The sequence below is a fragment of the Salvelinus sp. IW2-2015 genome, unplaced genomic scaffold, assembly GCF_002910315.2.
Source record: "Salvelinus sp. IW2-2015 unplaced genomic scaffold, ASM291031v2 Un_scaffold8407, whole genome shotgun sequence".
Lineage (NCBI taxonomy): Eukaryota > Metazoa > Chordata > Actinopteri > Salmoniformes > Salmonidae > Salvelinus > Salvelinus sp. IW2-2015.
Window position 1 is genome coordinate 2,289 of NW_019949667.1, and position 8,052 is coordinate 10,340.

General features: G+C 45.3%; 1 pseudogene; it reads right to left on the minus strand.

The window, feature by feature from the left end:
• Window positions 1-2,547: 2,547 nt before the first annotated feature.
• LOC112079543 (protocadherin-7-like) lies at window positions 2,548-7,710 on the minus strand (annotated as a pseudogene).
• Between the last annotated feature and the right edge of the window lie 342 nt (window positions 7,711-8,052).

An 8,052-nucleotide genomic window follows, 5' to 3' on the forward strand; every position in this document is an offset into this window, starting at 1 on the left:
TCTTTAGTTAGTGGTGTATCTTTAGGGCCAGAAGTTATTCATTACCTTGTGACGTAAACATGAAACACCCTGGGCCCTTGATATGGCTGAAATTTAAGGAGAACTCCAGGTCCAAGTTGAAGCCTAAACAAGGGCACAGAGTTCTGCCTGGACAGGTTCAGATGCAACGAAAAGAACCGGACATGAGAAGCCCGGTTAGAACCAGAAACATTTGATTGCAATAGAATGGTAGAGTGGACCAGAACACAATGGAATGACAGAATGATTCTATGGAACAATGGATTGTAATGTGTGAAGCATGTTGTAATCTAGAACTCATTGACATTACACCACAGTCAGTTTAGATTGGAACAGTCCAGCAGAGCACAGCTCTTCAATATACAGTAATGGACTAGAAGGATATCCAATCAAAGTGTATGGCACAGATACGCAGACGTTATCTCACAGTGAAATGCTTGTGTTACTGCCTCCATCGCATAAGGAATTCTCTCTGACAGTGGAATGATGCCAAAGGGGTGTGTGTGTGTGTGTGTGTGTGTGTGTGTGTGTGTGTGTGTGTGTGTGTGTGTGTGTGTGTGTGTGTGACAGCGGAATGATGCCAAATGGGTGTGTGTGTGACAGTGGAATGATGCCGAGAGAGGGTGTGTGTGTGTGTGTATTATGTGTGTGTGTGTGTGTGTGTGTGTGGAGAGAGAGAGTGGAAGGATGCAAAGTGATTAGTGAATGAAATGGCAACGCAGCAGAAAATGACTCAACTCGTCAGTAGGAGTCACAAGTTGGCCAATGAGAAACTAGATGGAAATGTTTCTTCATAGCCAGGAGTTTTCCTAACCTGTAACCTGTACCAGGAGGAACTCTGGACCGCAGTTTCATGTATAAACTCAGACCTTGACTGGGGCCTCCCTAACTTACTTTGCTTATTCTATCCAACATAGCACACCTGATCAACTAATGAACTATCATCAAGCCCTTTGACAGTTGATGAAGTGTGATAATTTCGATCCGTCCTTTGATCTGCACCTCTATTTCTGGTCAGTCTAACATGTCTTATTAAAAATAAACGTGATCCACTCAGCGCACTCCTCTATTCACATAATACATGATCACCATTCTATTGCAATTCCCATTCTAATTCATTACCATTTATATGATATACTATACTATAGTCTAATTGCAATTGCATTACTTCTATTAGATGACTAATTTGTTTATTATTATTCAGTTAAATCGATTGTCCAGTTCACTTCATTTCCATTGCTCGTTCATTTTTATTTTGTTTCCATTGTCTTATTATTAAACATACATGTTCCTTCCTTTCCATTATTGTTCCATTCTAATCATTCCCTCTATCCTATGTCCATTTTTTCTATTCTAACCTATCTATTGTCCAATCTACATTGCATTCCATTCTACTGTTCCATTCTAATTGTTCCTTAATCAGTCTATGTTCTAATTCATTCCCTTCTATTGTTCCATTCTAATTCATTCCATTCTATTTCCATTCTAATTCATTGCCCCTTCTATTGTTCCATTCTAATTCATTCCATTCACTATATTCCATTCTAATTCATTATCCATTTCATGTTCCATTCTAATTTTCCCTTATTGTTCCATTCTAATTCATTCCCTTCTATTTTCCCTATTCTAATTCATTCCATTCTATTTCCATTTCTAAATTCATCTCTCCTTCTTATTTTCCTTCTAATCTCATTCCATTCTATTGTTCCATTCTAATTCATTCCCTTCTATTGTTCCATTCTAATTCATTCCATTCTATTATTCCATTCTAATTATTCCATTCTACTGTTCCATTCTAAGTTGTTCCCTTCTACTGTTCCATTCTAATTCATTCCCTTCTATTGTTCCATTCTAATTCATTCCATTCTATTGTTCCATTCTAATTCATTCCCTTCTATTGTTCCATTCTAATTCATTCCATTCTATTATTCATTCTAATTCATTCCATTCTACTGTTCCATTCTAATTGTTCCCTTCTATTGTTCCATTCTAATTCATTTCCATTCTATTGTTCCATTCTAATTCATTCCATTCTATTGTTCCATTCTAAGTTGTTCCATTCTAGAATTCCATGTTCATTAGTTCTACTGTTCCATTCTAAGTTGTTCCATTCTAGAATTCCATGTTCATTAGTTCTACTTCCATTCTAAGTTGTTCCATTCTAGAATTCCATGTTCATTAGTTCTACTGTTCCATTCTAAGTTGTTCCATTCTAAGTTTTCTAATCGATCCCTACCATTCCATTATAGGCTGGTGCATTGGCCCATTCTAAGCTGTTGAGCAGGAGAAGTGTAAATATAGCCTGTATAGAACAGTAGAGCCTTAACAAATGGACTCAATGTCACCAAAGTCAGAATGGAATAGAGGAAGGTATGCATGTACAGTATGGACGCGTCTCAAATGGCACCCTATTACCTACACAGTGCACTACATTTGACCAGAGTCAATGGGGCGGCTGGTCAAAAGTAGTGCACTTCATAGGGACTAGGTTGTCATTTAGGACACACCCAAAGTCACATTCATAATTACCTGTGCGTCCACCAGTGTAGCGTTGACCAGACTCTCGTTGACGAAGACGTGGACCAGCGCGGTGGCGCAGAGCGATGGCTCTCCACTGTCGTTGACCCTGACCACCAGGCGATGCAGCCCCCTGTGTCTCCTCTCTAGGGCTCTGCCACGGTGATCACTCCACTGCCAGGCCGATCTCAAACAGCCTGAAGGGGTTCCCTCCTACCAGGGAGAAGCGCAGGTCAGCGTTGCGGCCAAAGTCAGAGTCCGAGGCGGCCACGGTTCTGACGATGGTCCGGGTGGAGGAGGCCGGGGGAGGAGGGTGTAGGAGTCGTTGGTGGGTGAGGTCACGGAGGGGCGTTGTCGTTCTCATCAGTTCGATGAGGGAGACTGTCGCCGTGGCGAGGAGAGGCGGAGCTCCGCCGTCGACGGCCCGGACGCGGAAGGTGTAGGCGGAGCGGCGTTCCCGGTCAAAGAGACACGGAGGAGAAGATCGTCCCGGTGTTGTTCTCTATGGAGAACGTTTCCTCACCTTCCTCCTCTTCTTCTTCCTCCTCCCTCCTCTCCTACTCCCTTGTTCTTCTCCCCTCCTCCTCCCTCCACCTCTTCTCCTTCTTCTTCATCCATCTCTACGAAAAGACTCAGCTCCGCGTTCTCACCCTCATCCGCCGTCTGTTACTGTTACCATGCCGACGGGCTGTTGGCAAGGAGGTTCTCCTTCACGTAGAACGTGAACACTTCCTGGACGAACTTCGGAGCATTGTCGTTGCGGTCGGTCACCATGATTACCACCATGGCCGACCCCTGCAGCGAGGGAATCCCTTATCCCTGGCGATCACCTGGAACTCATACCTCTCCCTGACCTCCCGGTCCAGAACCCCCGTCGCACGGATATCCCCATTATCAGCATCAATATAGAACAGGCCGTTAACGGACGGATCCAATGAATACGCAATCTCTGCATTTTTCCGGAATCGGCATCCGCCGCAACCACGTGGACCACACGCTCTCCTGGTTGGTTGTTCTCGGCAAAGTGGACCTCGACCACGGCCTGGGCGAAGGTAGGAGTGGGTCGTTGATGTCGACCACCCTGACCATGAGAGAGCTGTTGCTGGAGGAGAGAGGGGGAACCAGAGTCGACTGCCACGATGGTGACGCTGTACTCTTTAGTGGCCTCGTAATCCAACAGGGCCGACGTGTGAGGAAATACTTCTTACGGTTTCTGAGGAAACAAGGTTAAATATTAATATAAAAAAAATTACAACGAAATTAATCAATATAATTACTTCCTGCTGTGAAGGAGAGTTACATTGACAATTTAAATATATGCTCAAATTAACATATGTGATTTTTTGATTTTCAACTTAAGTAGCTAGCTGTTAGGTTTATATTATGGTGCTGTACGTTGATGCCGATACTATTCAGCCTCTCGGTGCGCCGTGCTGGAATACTCTGAATTTGACTTTAAAAATGAAAAAAGAACAAACTCTAAACAGATCAATATGGACAGGAAGTGTTTTCCTCTCACCTGTCGAAGCGTCATCCGCGGGCAGCGGCAAGAGCGCCGTCTCTCCCGCCGGTTTCAGGGTGAACGGTACATCCCCGACCACCGTGCACGTTACCGCCCCGTTCTCCCCCTGGTCACGGTCTGACACCTGAACCAGCGCCACCGGTGTGTCCACCAGAACGTTCTCCGGTACCAGCGCCACTCCGTCCCTCACCAGAATCCGTCCGATCTTCCTGATCTCCACGACCGGAACGTTGTCGTTCTCGTCCCGGACCACCAGGACTACGGTCGTCCGGTCGTGGCGCGGCGGCTGACCGCGATCCCTTGCCGTGACCGTGAAGCGTAACTGGGCCACTTCCTCCCGGTCAATCCTGTGGAGGACGCTCAGCCAACCGGTAGCCTCGTCCAGTCGGAGAAGACGGCGGACAGATTCCGTTGCAGCGCCGAAGACGTACTCCACCTGTCCGTTGACGCCGACATCGCGGGTCCGAAGCCGCACCTGGAGGACGGGGTTCCGGGAGGCGCGTTCTCCGCCATCTCGCCTCATAGATGGCTCTCTCGAAGCGCGGGCTGTTGTCGATAAAGAAATAAAAGAAATACCATGTATTCAGAAGATAACATTGTTTGTGCTTTTCAACCTAATTTAGCTAGTGGTGCTCTATGCTAATTTAGCTAGTGGCTTTCTATGCTTAGAATGGTGCTCTATGAATAATTAGCTAGGGTGCTCTATGCTAAATTTAGCTAGTGTGCTCTATGCTAATTTGCAGTGTTCTATGATAATTGTGCTAGTGGTGCTCTATGATAATTGTGCTAGTGTGTGCTCTATGATAATTTGCTAGTGGTCTCTATGATATTGTGGCTAGTGGTGCTCTATGATAATTTGCTAGTGTCCTCTATGATATTGTGATAGTGTGCTCTATGTAATTGTTCTAGTGGTGCTCTATGATAATTTGCTAGTGGTGCTCTATGATAATTTAGCTAGGTGCTCTATGCTAATTGTGGCTAGTGTGCTCTATGATATTGGTGCTAGTGGTGCTCTATGATAGTTGTGATAGCTGTGGTCTGCTCTATGATAATATGTGGCTAGTGGTGCTCTATGATAATTCATGCTTAGTGGTGCTCTATGATAATTTGCTGAGTTGTGCTCTATGCTAATTGTGCTAGTGGTGCTCTATGATAGTTGGCTAGTGGGTTGCTCTAATGATAATTGTGCTAGTGGTCCTCTTATGATAATTTGTAGTGGTGCTCTATGATAATGTGTGATAGTGGTGCTATATGATAATTATCTCTCGCTTTGTCGCAGCAGAAAATGACTCAACTCGTCAGTAGGAGTCACAAGTTGGCCAATGAGAAACTAGATGGAAATGTTTCTTCATAGCCAGGAGTTTTCCTAACCCTGTAACCTGTACCAGGAGGAACTCTGGACCGCAGTTTCATGTATAAACTCAGACCTTGACCTGGGGCCTCCCTAACTTACTCTGCTTTATTCTATCCCAACACTAGCACACCTGATCAAACTAATGAACTAATCATCAAGCCCTTTGAGCAGTTGAATGAAGTGTGATAATATGTTGATTCGATCCGTCCATTTGTCTGCCCTCTATTGCTCTGGGCTGGTCTACACTGTTCTTATTAAAAGATGAAACGATGTCCCACTCTGAGCGGCCCCATTCCATTATACCATTCTATTGTGTCCATTCTATTCATTCCATTCTATTGTTCCATTCTATTCATTCCATTCTATTGTTCCATTCTAATTCATTCCATTCTATTGTTCCATTCTTATTCATTCCATTCTATTGTTCCATTTCCATTATACCATTATATTGTTCCATTCTAATTCATTCCCTTCTATTGTTCCATTCTAATTCATTCCATTCTATTTTCCATTCTAATTCATTCCATTCTACTGTTCCATTCTAAGTTGTTCCTTCTACTGTTCCATTCTAATTCATTCCCTTCTATTGTTCCATTCTAATTCATTCCATTCTATTGTTCCATTCTAATTCTCCCTTCTATTGTCCATTCTAATTCATTCCATTCTATTATTCCATTCTAATTCATTCCATTCTACTGTTCCATTCTAAGTGTTCCCTTCTATTGTTCCATTCTAATTCATTCCCTTCTATTGTTCCATTCTAATTCATTCCATTCTATTGTTCCATTCTAATTCATTCCCTTCTATTGTTCCATTCTAATTCATTCCATTCTTATTGTTCCATTCTAATTCATTCCCTTCTATTGTTCCATTCTAATTCATTCCATTCTATTATTCCATTCTAATTCATTCCATTCTACTGTTCCATTCTAGTTGTCCCTTCTACTGTTCCATTCTAATTCATTCCCTTCTATTGTTCCATTCTAATTCATTCCATTCTATTGTTCCATTCTAATTCATTCCCTTCTATTGTTCCATTCTAATTCATTCCATTCTATTATTCCATTCTAATTCATTCCATTCTTTACTGTTCCATTCTAAGTTGTTCCATTCTAGAATTCCATGTTCATTAGTTCTACTGTTCCATTCTAAGTTGTTCCATTCTAGAATTCCATGTTCATTAGTCTACTGTTCCATTCTAAGTTGTTCCATTCTAAGTTGTTCTAATCGATCCCTACCATTCCATTATAGGCTGGTGCATTGGCCCATTCTAAGCTGTTGAGCAGAGGAAGTGTAAATATAGCCTGTATAGAACAGTAGAGCCTTAACAAATGGACTCAATGTCACCAAAGTCAGAATGGAATAGAGGAGAGGTATGCATGTACAGTATGGACGCGTCTCAAAAGGCACCCTATTACCTACACAGTGCACTACATTTGACCAGAGTCAATGGGCGGCTGGTCAAAAGTAGTGCACTTCATAGGGACTAGGTTGTCATTTAGGACACACCCAAAGTCACATCATAATTACCTGTGCGTCCACCAGTGTAGCGTTGACCAGACTCTCGTTGACGAAGACGTGGACCAGCGCGGTGGCGCAGAGCGATGGCTCTCCACTGTCGTTGACCCTGACCACCAGGCGATGCAGCCCCCTGTGTCTCCTCTCTAGGGGCTCTGCCACGGTGATCACTCCACTGGCCAGGCCGATCTCAAACAGCCTGAAGGGGTTCCCTCCTACCAGGGAGAAGCGCAGGTCAGCGTTGCGGCCAAAGTCAGAGTCCGAGGCGGKCACGGTTCTGACGATGGTCCGGGTGGAGGAGGCCGGGGGGAGGAGGGTGTAGGAGTCGTTGGTGGGTGAGGTCACGGAGGGGGCGTTGTCGTTCTCATCYGTTACGATGAGGGAGACTGTCGCCGTGGCGGAGKGAGGCGGAGCTCCMCCGTCYACGGCCCGGACGCGGAAGGTGTAGGRGGAGCGGCGTTCCCGGTCAAAGGACACGGAGGAGAAGATCGTCCCGGTGTTGTTCTCTATGGAGAACGTTTCCTCACCTCTTCCTCCTCTTCRTCTTCCTCCTCCCTCCTCTCCTACTCCCTTGTTCTTCTCCCCTCCTCCCTCCACCTCTTCTCCTTCTTCTTCATCCATCTCTACGAAAAGACTCAGCTCCGCGTTCTCACCCTCATCCGCGTCTGTTACTGTTACCATGCCGACTGGGCTGTTGGCAAGGAGGTTCTCCTTCACGTAGAACGTGAACACTTCCTGGACGAACTTCGGAGCATTGTCGTTGCGGTCGGTCACCATGATTACCACCCCCCTCTCTCTCAGCACACAGCTCTCTCATGGTCAGGGTGGTCGACATCAACGACCACACTCCTACCTTCGCCCAGGCCGTGGTCGAGGTCCACTTTGCCGAGAAACAACCAACCAGGAGAGCGTGTGGTCACCGTGGTTGCGGCGGATGCCGATTCCGGAAAATGCAGAGATTGCGTATTCATTGGATCCGTCCGTTAACGGCCTGTTCTAATTATGGCTGATAATGGGGATATACCGTGCGACGGGGTTCTGGACCGGGAGGTCAGGGAGAGGTATGAGTTCCAGGTGATCGCCAGGGATAAGGATTCCCCTCGCTGCAGGGTCGGGAGCCAGC